Genomic DNA, 15,242 nt, shown 5'->3' with positions numbered 1-15,242 from the left:
GTGAGAAATGCCATTGGAGTTTTTATAGGAAGTACATTGAATTCGTTGATCACTTTGAGTAATATGGCCATTTTAACAACAGTAATTTTTCCAATCCCTGAACACAGGGTATCTTTACATTGATTTGAGCCTTCTTTAATTTTTCATGAATGTTTTATAGTGTTTAGTGTACAGATCTTTTACCCAATCCATGAACACAGGGTATCTTTACATTGATTTGAGCCTTCTTTAATTTCTTTCATCAATGTTTTATAGTGTTTAGTGTACAGATCTTTTACCCCCTTGGTTAAATTTATTTTCAAGTATTTTGTTCTTTTTGATGCTACTACAAGTGAGATTGCTTTATTAATTTATTTTTTGACAGTTCATCTTTAGTATATAGAAATACAACTTGTTTTTGTATGCTGAATTTATATCCTGCAACTTTACTAAACTTGTTTATCAGTTTTAATAGTTTTTGGTTGAGTCTTCAGGGTTTTCTATATATATAAATTCATGTCTTCTGCAAACAGAACAATTTAACTTCTTTCTTATCTGGATGCCTTTTATTTCTTTTTCTTGCCTAATTTTTATGGTTTTAATTTCTTGAATTACCAGTGAGTTTGGGTATCTTTTTGAATATTCATTGACCATTTCCACGAGTTCTGTTGTTAGTTTTCTTTTTAGCTGAATTACCCACTCACATCCTTATTATTTTATGCCACTGATTTCATGTTTTGTTTTCTATTTTCATGGTGGCTTAGAGGAGGTCTTCACGTATTATTAAACACATGCTTATATGTACCTTATGGGTATTTGTCACTTATTTGTTAACTTTATGGTATCTTAATCTATACAAATTCTCAATTTTCTTTTCTTTTCTTTTCTTTTTTTTTTTTTTTTTAGATGGAGTTTCTCTCTGTCGCCCAGGCTGGAATGCAGTGGTGTGATCTTGGCTCACTGCAATCTCTGCCTCCCGGGTTCAAGCAATTCTTCTGCCTCAGCCCCCTGAGCAGCTGGGATTACAGGTGTATGCCACCACGCCTGGCTGATTTTTTGTATACTTAGTACAGATGGGGTTTCACCATCTTGGCCAGGCTGATCTCGAACTCCTTACCTCAGATGATCTACTCACCTCAGCCTCCCAAAATGTTGGGATTACAGGAGTGAGCCACCGCCCCCGGCCCTAAATGTTCTTAAACTATCATTTATTATTTTGCATTTTATTCCATCTTCCAAAAATCTTTCCTCATTCACATCATATTAAAAAGAAAAATCTTCTACTAAATTTGATTTTGCTGTTATTTTTGATACTCTACTTCATATCCATCTAAAGTTTTTATTTGTGGTGTGATATACAAATTAATCTATTTTTTCTCTCAAATCAGTAGACAATTGTTAAAACATTACTTACTAAATATTTTATAATTTATTCATTGATTCAAAATTCCATTCTAAGAGCTTTCTCTCTCCCTCTGTCTTAACACCCACTCTTTTCTGGACCTTCCATTTTTATTTACTTGTATCTGTATTGTCATGTCAATATCACAATGTTTAGATTGGTAAATAATTATATATTTTTATACTTGGATGAATATACCATTTATAATTTTTTAAATATTGGCTATTCAATTGTATTTGTCTTCCAATACAAAACCTTAGATTCATTTTATTGTCATAATTTGTAAAATTCAATTCGTATTAATTAATGAATTTTCTAGAGACAAGGTCTCACTCTATCATCCAGGATGGAGTGCAGTGGTTCAATCCTAGCTCACTGTACTCAATTTTTCCACCTTAGCCTCATGAGTAGTTAGCACTACAAGTGTGCACCACCATGCCCAGCTAATTTTTTATTTTATTTTGTTTTTTGCAGAGATAAGGTCTTGCTATGTTGCTCAGGTCTCAAACTCCTGGCCTCAAGTGATCCCGCTGCCTTGGCCTCCTAAAGTATTGGGATTACAGGCATGAACCATTGTGCCAGGCCTCAATTAGGATGTTAATTATCATTTCATTTAATTTATAGCTTAATTTACAGAGAGCTGACATTGTCACAATATTGAGTATTACATTCCAAGAATACAGTGTATTTCTATAAAACAACTTTTGTATTATTTTACATGCTAAATAAAATTGAAAAATAATATTAGCATGAGTGTTCTTTTTTTTCAGGATTGTTCTTTGACATCTTGTTGGGTTTTTTTGTTTTGTTACAATTTTTCAGATCATTTTTGGGATATGAGAGCTCAAATATTTATATGTTGGTCTTGAATTGGTAATTGACCAATTGCTCTTGTTTTTTGTAGCTTTTCAATGGACTCTTTTGAATTGTATCACTTCCCACTCAACTTGTGCATTTTAACTTTTTTTTTTTGGAATGTTTAGAATCTGTTTTTGGAAAATTTAAAATTAAAAATAATGGTATATATCTTTGGTTCTTTTATTTTTATTTATTTATTTTTGAGACACAGTCTCGCTCTGTAGCCCAGGCTGGAGTGCAGTGGTGTGATTGTGTCTCACTGCAAGCTCTGCCTCCCAGGTTCACGCCATCCTCCTGCCTCAGCCTCCCCAGCAGCTGAGACTACAGGCACGTGCCACCACACCCGGCTAATTTTTTTGTATTTTTAGTAGTGACGGGGTTTCACCATGTTGGCCAGGATGGTCTTGATCTCCTGACCTTGTGATCTTCCCACCTCAGCCTCCCAAAGTGCTGGGATTACAGGCGTGAGCCACTGCACCTGGCCATATATTTGGTTCTTTATGTTAATGGAAATGTTTCTCCATTAAATTTAACATTTCTTGTAGAACTGATTTTTATACAGTAGAAGACTTTTTTCATTCTTAATTTTTTTAAAAAAAATTCAGGAATTCCATGTTCGTTTAAAGATGATTACAACATATTCAAATGATAGTATTAAATACTAGTTAAAAAATATGCATTTTTTTGGTCAAGAGGGTGTTCCAAGCAGAAGACAGAAAAATTAGTAAGCTTTTTAATATGAGTATATATTGAAGATGTACAAGTGAATAAATCATGAGGAGAAACTTTTCCAATAAAAAATCAGAGGCTGATTCTTTCTTACCCCCATTGACCCATGTACATACTGCCTTTATAACACTATGACATTATATTGTAAGTATTTATTGTAAAATTTATGCTTGCATGCCAAAATAGTTGGGGCCTATGTTAGGCTGTTCTTGCATTACTATAAAGAAATACCTGAGGCTGGGTAATTTAAAGAAAAGAAGTTTAATTGGCTTATGGTTCTGCCGGCTTTACAGGAAGAATGGTGCTGGCATCTGCTCAGCTTCTAGGGAGGCCTCAGGAAGCTTACAGTCATGGCTGAATACAAAGAGAGAGCAAGCATGTCATATGGCAAAAGCAGGAACAAGTGAGAAAGAGAGGGGAGGCAGGGGAGATGCCACACCCTTTAAAACAACCAGATCTCTCCAGAACTCAGTCACTATCCTGAAGAAAGCACCAAGCCATGAGGGATCCGCCCCCATGATCCAAACATCTCCCATGGGGCCATACCTCCCACATTGGGGATTACAATTCAACATGAGATTTGAGCAGGGACACATATCCAAACTGTTAGGGCCATTCTTTAGTCTATTTGTCTTTTGTGTCTAGATGAATGACTAACAGAGTAGCCATTTAATCAATGTGTTTTTTAATGAATGGAAAGATAAGAAATAGCAAAGATATTGAGGAAATCCAGGAGACAATTCTATCGGTAGTAATATCTAAAAAATTAGGCTGAAAACCAAAGACAGAAACTTGTGTTAAAAACTTGGGAACATCAGTGACTTAGTGAGATCGATTTCAGTGGGGAAGGGATAGATACGAATGCTAGAATGTAATGGATGAGAAATGGATGACAAGGGATGAATTAAAGTAAGACGGAAAAATGTATTGTTTCAAAAAAATTGAGAGTGACACCCAAAAACAGAAAGCATATTTAGCTTGTGAGAGAGATAGTCTTAATATTACTAACTTCAAGAATGAGAGAAATATTAAGTTTTGGGTTACAGAAGAAGGGCTCTAGAAGGAATTTAAATTCAACGGTGTTTATCTTCTGTTTGAAGGAGGGATAATTGAATTTCATGTAATATATAAGTTCTGATGTTTTCTAAAGCCTATGACTACTACTTTAAATGGATTCATTAGTTTCCTTTTCTCATTTATGGAGGAAAATACTTCAGTATCTTATTTTAGGGTGGTCAGAGAAAATATAAAGAGAGCATAATAATTAATAAATACATTTGTAGACTTGTGTTCCTGTGGAAAAAAACTAGAAAAGTAATAAAAAGTCATTTTCTATTTACTAATCATAGCAGATTTCAGGGCTGGGTCATCCAAAACAATGTGCTACATCTGGGAAAGAACATTCAATCTCCTTTTGCATAATGTTTGAAGTAAGCTTTTGTACATGACAAAATGTAAAATTCTGTACAAAAGTTTTTATTATTCAAAACTGCCTTACTCGCAGAATATGTCATCTGGATGTTTACATAAAGATTCAAAATTTGTATTTTATTTTCTTCATTTTGGGTTCAGCATGAGCTGATGAAAGAACAACCAGGTCAGCAGTTTTGTCACTATAGAATTGCAAAAAGAGAGTTCAGATTGTACTTAGCCCCCTCCTTGATGACAGTTGAGGGTTGTAAAGAAGATACTTTTCACTTAAACATTTGATGCAATTAACCAGCTTGGAATTTTCTCACATCAGCAAATCTTATATTTGAGCAATCTAAATGATTGCTGACACAAACTCCCAGCTAAGAACGAAGAGCTTATCTTCATGCATAAAAAGGTACATATCATTGCTGTTTAAATTAGAGACACTGACATGTAAATTACAACAGCTCCCAGTAAATTATTAAGTTGGTGGTATGTCTCTGAGAAATAGCTGTAAGCTTAAGTCAAGATAATCCAATAAGAGGGAAAGAGTAATAAAACATTTTGCCAACTTCCAGAATTGTTTTAATTCCTTGAAAATGTGTATCTTTACCTTTGTTACATACAGTTTGTCTGGGTAACCTATAGTTTCACTCATTCAATTTTCAATTTTCAGGAGACATTTACTTCATTAGAGATGAAGTAACACTTCTACTATCTGTATCATATTGGCTATAGCTTGTTTATCCAGAGTGGCATGGTAGAAACAGAAGCCACTTTAGAGTTGCATGATATTTATTGCACTAGTAACTTTGATTGCGTCCTTGAGCCAGTTGCTGATTTTTCTGAGCCTAAATTTTCTCACCAGTACCATAGAAATAAGGCTAATTGCGGCCGGGCATAGTGGCTCACACCTGTAATCCCAGCACTTTGAGAGGCTAAGGCGAGCGGATTACCTGAGGTCAGGAGTAGGAGACCAGCCTGACCAACATGGAGAAACCCCATCTCTACTAAAAATACAAAATTATCTGGATGTGGTGGTGCATGCCTGTAATCCCAGCTACTAGGGAGGCTGAGGCAGCAGAATCGATTGAACCCAGGAGGCAGAGGTTGCAGTGAGGCGAGATCGTGCCATTGCACTCCAGCCTGGGCAACAAGAGCAAAATTCCATCTCAAAAAACAAAACAAACAAACAAAAAAAGAAGAAGAAGAAGAAAAAAGAAATAAGGCTAACTTCCTTGTGGTATTACTGAATTAAGTAATCTAATCTATATTTAACTATACATGGTAATAATTAGTGCTAACCAAACTTGAGTGCTTACTGTACCTGTAAGTGCTTTACTTGTACAATTCTGCCTAATCCTCACCATAATTACATGAGATGGGCCCTCTCATTATCTAGAGAATAAGGAATAAGGCAATTATTCCTCCCAAAATTATAACTTACTTCTTCAAGCTTTATTTACTGTATGTTTAAACCATTCTTTAAAAAATCATTTTTTAAGTCCATAAATTACATGTTAAGGAGTCTGGATAGGACCTGATAAGAAACTTATCCTCCATAATTTTACCCTAACTGAATGAGTTTAATTATCCATAAATATAGGCTGTGGATTATTTCTGATTTATAGACTGAACTTATTCATTCATATGGTGTGCCTTTTGGTATTGTTGGTGTGTTGCTATTACTTGCATATCAAGTAGGAAACAAAGCAGTGTGGTCTCTGCTCTCAGGTAGCCTATGTTCTAATGTAGGAGACTCATAGGAATCATAAGTAAGCAGATAATTACAGACAATTACAACAACCACATAGGAAGCTAGAAGAAGGAGAACAAGGAAAACCTAAAAAGCTTGCAAAGAAGCACAGAGTCCAAAAGGGATTAGATCCAACAAATTAGGTGATAACCACTTTAGATGTTAAGATTATCTCCACGAGATTTCAACTACTTGGATATTATCAGAAAGTAGCTGACTAGATTGGTCTAATCATATCATATAGAAAGCTTCTCACTTAATGTTACAGAAGTTCTAATACCAAGTGGCTTGTATGTGGGGACATTTATCACATCACATGTCAAGAAGTTGCAAAAGATAATAAATCCAGTGTTGGTTGAGTCACTGACCCAGTTTTGTCATTTAAGTTCCAGGTTCGTTTCATCCTTTTCACCTGTGCTTCTGGGCCTTTTCACCTGTGCTTCTGGCTCTAGCCAATTTCCTTCATGTTCGCAAGAGTTCTGTAGCAGTTCTAAGCTTTGAGCTCATATGTAACAGATTACATAAAGTATTTACACTAATGCAAGCCAACGATAAGTGCATTTAAATACCAATGATTGAATGCACTGGCACTGAGAATTCCACATGAGAGAGAGAAAGAGGGGTGGTATGTATGGTGTGCATGTATTTAGTGCTTTTTGTGTGCCACACACTCTTTTAATTCTCACACCAACCCTGGGCGGAAGCAATATCATTATCTCCCTTGTTTAGATAAGGAAAATGAGACACTAAGAGATTGAATAGTTTGCCTCTTGACACTCAGCTGGCAAGTTATGGGGCCAGGATTTAACCTCATAGGCTCCAGGTTTTGACCATTATGCTCACATAAAGGAGTGCTCCTGGATTTGGCTATTCTGTGAATTGAAGTATGATATTCATTGATTCATTCACTTTATTCAGGTTTTTTTAACATTACTTCTTTACTTCATTAATTTAAAATATGTATTCTGTACCCACTCTCTTCTAGGCACGGTACTTGTCCGTCCAGTTGCAATGATATACAAACAGACCCTGCCTTGGCCGTCGCACGTCTTTCCCTCAAGTAGGAAACATATATCTTAAATAAACAATGGCACATACACGAAATTACATAGTGGGATAAATGCTGTGTGGTTCAGAAAGCTATGGAAATGTGGTATGAGACCTAATCTAATCTGGAGGTCATGGAAGGCTTCCTAGAGAAAGTGAGGTTTGAACTGAGGCCTGAAGGATAAGTGAGTTAATTAGGTAAACTGTGGGGGAAAGGCTGTTCCAGGAAGAAAGTGATAGTACATCTTCTCTAACTAGCAACTTCCAACTGAAATGATCAGCATATCATGTAAATAGAGACACGTTTGCATCAACAGTGGGCCCAAACACAAAACCATCCTCCCCGAAGAATTTCTGCAGATACAGTGCTGATTCCCTTAAATGAAAGCAGCCACTGAAAGTTGGTGCTCATCTCCACTTTAAAGCATATTAGAGAGCTGAGTGGAACAAAATGAAGAGCATTAGAACCCCCACAAATATGGGGAAATCCTCAGATTGACTCTTGTAGTAAATGTCTACACCATCCAGAGACTCAGGCAAGGAAGAGAGAGGCTTTTTTTTCAGTTCTCCATCCAAATTGTTCACATGGTTTAGTAATGTGCTCTGTCTCCTTCCCCACTTCTCTGGATTCTCTAGATCTCTAAATGAGTAATGGATTATGTGTTTTTATCATGGTAGTTATTATTGCTATTTTTTTGTTTTAAAATTTATTAAATATGGGATATTTACTATGTGAATAATTTGATGGTGAAACACATCAGTCACTAAGAAAATTTGGTTAAAAAATCCTCCTTGACAATAAATAACAGCATAGAAATCTCTCTCTTTACAGCTGATTTCACAGAGACATCACTAGGTTTAACATATTATAATAACTAGCATTTGTTAACTGCTTCCTATATGCCAGTTGAGGTGCCAGTCACTTTATAAATTATCTCTTAATCCTTCTAACAATCTGATATGTTAAGTATTGTTCTTTTCTTTTCATAAATGTAGAAACTGAGGCTCAGAGATAAAGCATACACCAGGTCAATGGTCTTTTAAATGGGAGAGTTGGGAGCCAGTTCCAAATCTGTCTTGCTTTGAAATCTATGCTCTTTCTACTATCCCACACTGCCTTCCAGCTTAAAAGATGTTAATATTCTCAAGATAAGAGGATCAGGTTTGACCTGAAATAGATGATAGGTGTAACAAGATGGCTTGCCCTGCACACTTGGGATGCAAATATACTCAGGTCTCTCTTTTCCTTTTTCCTTCCAAGGAATCACATAAGTACCCACGTACTATCTTGACAGAAAGCTTTCCATGTCTGTCTTCGGACTGCTCCTTTGCATGAGCTGTTCTGATAGAATACTAGGAAGAGGATCAGACTTTCAAATCTCAGTGGGAAGAGTACTGAGCTCTAAGGAATGTGTGAAGCTCTGCTCCATGCTACTCCCAGTGCTGCAGTTGAAAAGTGGCCTGATGAAGTCAACAGAAAATACAGATTCTTTGGTGATTCATGTTCTGTTCTGGTTTTCCAAGGAAGGATAATTCCATAATCCTGGGGGTTGGGGGAGAGAATTGATATAGGATGCCTATTCTTGGGAAATAGAGATTGTCTCTTCCTTTGTATCTTTCTAAAAGGGGAGGAAATCTTTATCAGAAATCTCCCAGCAGACATAATCACATTTCAGTGGCAACAACTGCAGTTCAACTATAACCAAATCAATCAATGGCAATGAAGTTGGGATCTTTAATGATTGGCTGAGGTCAATTAGGACTCAAATACTGAGTCTGTGGTTGGGATAAACCTACCCTGTACATAGTCACACAGAAAGTGGCAATACCTGAATGAAACAGAGGTTTATTTAGTAAGGAAAAAGTGGGGAAAGTAATTGTGGGTAGAAAAATAAAAGCATTTACTATCAACTTTAGAGTTTATCTGGTAAGGGTAAAGAGAGAGCAAGGTAGCAGCAACAGAGTGGGATATACAGGTTTTCTGAAATGTCATCTCCGTAGTAGTAACTTCGCTGATTATTTCCAACTACTTTTTAATATTTAATCAAGAAATGTAAGAGTTTGTCATGGAGAAAACACACTTAAATGTTGAAAATTCAGTTCTACCAAAACATAAGTAATGTTACTTCTATTGTTTAAATTTTTAAAAAAATCAAGACAAAATGACATTTACTATGAGAGTAACTATGTTACTGGAAGAAAACCTCTGGACTGTTTGGATACAGCATATGGAAATTACAAAATGCAGAATGTCTTAGCTGCAAAATTTGGCCATGTCCATATTTAATATCCTTCTTCCAGAAATATGCCCCAGAGTAATAGAGAAAAAAAGGCATCAACAAATCATTTAATGTAAAGGGTGACAACTGCAAATGAGTAAAATATTTGTGAAAAGAGTAATTATTTATTCTCATAGGTGATCCTAATTTTATCACAGCAAAAATTTAGCTCAGATTTCTTATTTTAGAAAATTATTATTATTAACTAGTAAAAAGTCATTTAATCAACACTTTTCTCACCAGAAAGATCAGAAAATTCTAGATTTGTGTACACACTATGTAATTTATTTTTTGCACATTCCTACCCTTTTATGGTAGATACATGGATCATTTGTATAACTGTGTCATTTATACAAACTAGACATCTTTTAAGGGAAAGACCTGTTTAACTTAAGAATAACACAAAGATAGAACATGAAAATTAGCCCCAATGACATAAGTAAAAAGAGGCCCTAGACTTTACTAATTCATTTGTTCTTTTTCATTCTAGCCCATTTTTTAATTGAAATTAAATCAGCATTGAATTTAACATAAATTAACATGATGTTCATTTACAAAATTATATTTGTGTTTTTTCAAGTTCATGAAATGTTCTTAAAATACTATGAGGAAAAAAGAAAATGAAAATGTACACACGTAAATTTTTTAATATGAAAATACATAGGAGTAGGCTTATATATGGCTCAGTTTTTAAAGTATTTATGGTCCTTTAAGCAATATTCAGAGTATTCTTGGATGTAGAGAGAGGCCAGCATGTATACAACTGGAAAGAGGTTTTCTCTGTTGTACCCACTTTCTCACTGGCAGTTTCTCCCTCTAGCCTACAGGGCAGCTACTCCTCATTTCCTAGGACGATTTAGGTTGAAAACTCTCCATGGTCTTATTTCCCAGAAAGACTTAATGCTAATCATAATATCCAATGCCCTCACCTTAGTATCTAAGGCCTCATATTGATTGATTGATATAATGATGTGTTTATTCATTCAAAACATTTTTGGTACTATAATTATTCCCATTTTTCTCTGCCTTCAGTGTTTCAAGGTACCAGCCCAAAGTAGAAAATAATAGGTACCAGTCCAAGTAAGACAGAAAAAAAATGTACTTTCTAAAAGTACCTCTGTTGTTGTACTTTTACATTTACAGGATTTAGAAATTACTAAAAAAACACTAAGAGTTGAAACAATAAAAACATACGGCATTCACTCTTACAACTTTTTAATCCTGTATTTAATCATCCTAATTATTTAAAAAATACTTCCTGTTAAGTTTATTGACTAATGGGTGATTATCTCCACTAATTATGGCAAATAACATCTGATTTTTTAATTAAAATGTCCTTTCCTCTTCATATCTCCTTTAGTGTTTCCATCACAAGATTATGCCTAACAAATGATTCAACCTGAATGCGGAATTTCAGGAGAATCAGAAATGATACACACTAGAACACTAAACATTTAAAGCCCAGTGCTCCCTTCTGTTATTGCTTCTCTTTGTTCATTAATCTAAACTGCATTAATTATAAAAGACCATAATTATGTACATTTTGCTAGCCCACAGCTGTTAGTATATAGCATTTAGGTTTGGGAAACATTCATTGAGTACCTACTCCATACCTGCTTTCCAAACTTTAATGAGCAACTCACCCTAGGGTTTTGTTAAAAATCAGCCTCTGATTCAGTACCTCCTGGATTGGACTGTTAAGTCTGCATTACTGTTAGTGGAAATGTAAATTGGTATGGCTATTATGGAAAACAGTGTGAAAGTTCCTCAAAAAATTACAGATAGAACTGCCATTTGAACTATTAACCCCATTTCTGGGTACATATCCAGAGGAAATGAAGTCAGCATCTCAAAAGGATATCTACACTCTCATGTTCATTGCAGCACTATTCACAGTAGCCAAGAGAAGGAATTAATCTAAGTGTCCACAGAGAGATGAATAGATAAAGAAATTCTGCCACTTGCGATAACATGAATAAACCCGGCAGACATTATGCCAAGTAACATAAGCCAAACAGAAAAAGACAAATACTGCATAATCTCACTTATATGTGGAATCTGAAAAAAAATGTTGAGTTCACAGTAACAGAGAGTAGAATGGTAGTTACCAGGGGCTGAAAAGTGGAGGAAAAGGAGGGATGTTGGTCACAGGGTACAAAATTTTAATTGCAAGATGAATATATTCTGGAAATCCAATATACAGCATGATGATGATAGTTACTAATAATGTAGCTTTGAAATTTGCTGAGAGCAAATCTCAAATGTTCTCACTAAACACACACACACACACACACACACAAATGGTAACTAGTTGAGGTAATGGATGTTAGCTTGTGGTCATCACTTCACAATGTATATGCATACGAAAACATCACATAATTCACCTTACATATATATAATTTTGTCAATCATACCTCAATAAAGCTAGTAAAAATAGTAATATGTCAAATGATGCTTGAGAAACTGAATAAAAATTTTGCAATTAAGTGCTTTCAAAGATAGTGAATATATGTAGGTGTCCATACAAAAATGTATACATGAATGTAGCATTATTCATAATAGACAAAAAGTGGAAACAATTCATATTTTCATCAATTGATGAATGGGTAAATAAAATGTGGTGTAGCCATACAATGGGCAATTATCTCACAGTGAAAAGGAATAATTTACTAATCCATGCTATAACAAGGACAAAACTCAAAAACATTATGCTAGGTGAAAGAAGCCACAAGAAAGGACCACATGTTGTATGATTCCATTTATATGAAATATCCATAGAGACAGAAAGTAGATTGGTGGTTGCCTAGAACTGAAAAAGTTGAGGAAAAGTAGAGGTGACTTAATGGGTATGGGTTTTTTGGGGAGTGATGAACATATTCTAAAATGATGGTGATAGTTGTACAACTCTGGATCATTTAATCATACACTTTAATGAATTGTTTGGTATATGAACAATTATATATCCAAACAAGGCTGTATTAGGAAAACAAGCAAAGTTCCTAAGTGATGCTGATGCTTCTGGCACCTGGACCACATTGGAAGTAGCTCTATGAGTCTATGAAAGGTCTCATATAGGTTGTTTGCACACATATTTTGGTCGCCTACAACATTTATTTTAAGTGACTACTACCCGTTAGGCACTATTCTAGGTCCTGAGTCTACAACAGTCAAAGAACCACATAAAACAGCCTCATGGAACTTTCATTTCTGTGAGGTAAAGGATAGACAACAAAACAAATAAACATATTATATTTGATGGTGATAAGTTATACAGAGATAAAATAAGTCAAGAATGGCAATAAATCACATAATTGGGGAGTGACAGGGGGGCTGGATGTTGCAATTTTAAATAGGTGTTCAATGGAGTCCTTGAAGAAGGGAATCTTCAAGAAATTGCCCGATAAAATACCAGCAATGAAAATATCTGGAGAAGAATGATACAGGCAGAGAGAGGCAAAAGTGCAGAAGACATTTTTTGAGCTAAGAATCATATCATTTTTTGATAATATAAACTACTACATCCATTTTGTAAATTACATATATTTTATATGCCAGGTAGAACTATGTAACTTGAACATTTGAAAAGAGTAAAAGTAAGTACACAAATATGGCAAAATCTGGTACTGCAGACAGAAACTTTCAAAGAGAGATTTTCTAAAAATAGAGTATTATGCTATGATTAGCCCAAAGTCTCTCCCACAAAAGGCTGATGAGGTCTTTCCTTCAAGCATGATCTCTGAATGAGTGTCAACAACAACACTAAGATGAGACATGTCTTGGGCTTGTTGGCTATCGAGTACTAAAGAGAACCAAAACAAAACTACATCTTCAGGATAACTCATAGCCTGCTCCAGTAGCTTGGATAGTGTGTTCTCATCATTATGTTCAGAGTCAAGTGTGTACCAAATCATTATTAAAAATATCTGGGAGGTCAAAATTGCGCTGTCCATTCAAGACTTTGGCCTTCTGTTCTTCTGCAAGGGTCTTGGCTTAGGATGACCACTTTCCAATATGCTTGACTTAATGCTGGCAGTTCTTATCTAAAACACCTAGATCAGAATGGAAATCAGTTAGGGTCATTGATATGGTTTGGCTGTGTCCCCACCCAAATCTCATCTCAAATTATAGTTCCCATAATCCCCATGTGTCATGAGAGGGAACTGGTGGAAGGTAATTGAATCATGGGGACAGTTACACTCATGCTGTTCTCGTGATAGTGAGTGAGTTCTCAGGAGATATGATGGTTTTATAAGGGGCTTTTCTTCTTTCGCTCGGCACTTCTCCTTCCTGCCACCATGTGAAGAAGGATGTGTTTACTTCCCCTTCTGCTATGATTGTAAGTTTCCTGAGGCCTCCTCAGCCATGCTGAACTGAGTCAATTAAACTTCTTTCTTTTATAAATTATCCAGTCTCAGGTATGTCTTTATTAGCAGTGTGAGAATGGACCAATATAGTCATCATCTGCCAATGTGCCCTCACAGCTGTCTCCACTAAGTTCAACATCTCTAACTCTACATTTAACACTGGCTTTCCCACTTGTACTCTTCTATCTAACCGGACCTGACTATATTCAACTGTGCATTTTAACTTCCTATCTCATATATATACATATATATATACACTTCTTAACATATGTACACTTATATATACATATCTAAAATCTATATCTATTAAAAAGACTCCAAGAGGGGAGAGATGAGGTACTTGCTCAAGGTGACATAGATAATAAATTAAAAATTGCAATCTATAGACTCATAGTCTATCTACAACACTACTACTAAAACCATGTCTATAAGGCTAAATCTTCCCCAGTTGTATCTGTGCATTCATTTCTTCTGAATTTCATCCTAGACTTTTCTGCAAATTTCCAATACACGGCAATAGTAGCAACTCAGTTGTTTTAAAGTCATTGCTTTGAAGGAAATATAGAAGGCACAATGAAATAGACATGAATATGGAATCCACATTTCGAAAAGCTAAGCAGAAATGATTACAGTCTGAGAAGTCAATTTTTATTATGTGGTGATCTGATAACAATAAAATCAATGGTACATCCTTTAGTATTACAGCGACTATTTTTTAAATATGTGGATAATAAACACACCTAACAATGTACTTTTAATTCTAGGGAAATTTCTTTAAAAATTATTTACCAACCATGAGGGTTAATTTTATGTGTCAACTTGACTGTGTTAAGGGATGTCCAGTAAGGCAGCAAAACATTACCTTCAGGTGTTCCTGTGAGGGTGTTTCAGGAAGAGATTAGAGTTTGAATCATTTGACTGAGTCAAGGAGATTGCCCTCAACAATGTGGAGGGTCTCATTCGACATATTGAGGGCCCAAATAGAAGAAGAAGGTAGAGCAAGGTTGAATACTCTCTGTTTGAGCTAGGACATCTATCTTCTCCTGCCCTAGGGCATAGCATCAGCACTCCTGGTTATCGGACCTTTGGACTCACTTACACCATCATCACCTCCCAAAATACACCACCCACTCTCCTGACTCTCCATCTTGCAGACAACAGACAGTGAGACTTTGCAGCCTCATAATCATATGAGCCGACTCCCATTATAAACTCTAATACACTGACATCAATTTTACAAATAAGTTCAAAAGCATATGTATCAAGATGTATTAGCAGATCAAAGATCTGATATTGTCATCAATATTAAAAAGTACACTGAAAAATATCCTAAATACATGTAAAATACTCGGAGTAAAACTGGTCAAGGAGCAGCATTATTGGTGAAAGACATTTGAGCATGTGGTTAAAGATAG

At 35.4% G+C, this 15,242-nt stretch overlaps 1 long non-coding RNA gene across 1 annotated transcript in view; it reads right to left on the bottom strand.

Moving 5' to 3' along the window:
* Positions 1-10,094: 10,094 nt before the first annotated feature.
* Positions 10,095-15,242, bottom strand: part of LOC107974206 (uncharacterized) — a 47,151-nt gene continuing 42,003 nt past the window's right edge. The window contains exon 4 of the long non-coding RNA XR_001716782.4: positions 10,095-13,512. This is a non-coding gene — a long non-coding RNA (uncharacterized LOC107974206). The remainder of the gene's footprint in view (positions 13,513-15,242) is intronic.

The sequence above is a fragment of the Pan troglodytes genome, chromosome 1, assembly GCF_028858775.2.
Source record: "Pan troglodytes isolate AG18354 chromosome 1, NHGRI_mPanTro3-v2.0_pri, whole genome shotgun sequence".
Taxonomy (NCBI): domain Eukaryota; kingdom Metazoa; phylum Chordata; class Mammalia; order Primates; family Hominidae; genus Pan; species Pan troglodytes.
Note: the sequence above shows the minus strand (reverse complement) of the source record. Positions and strands in the feature narration are given on the sequence as shown.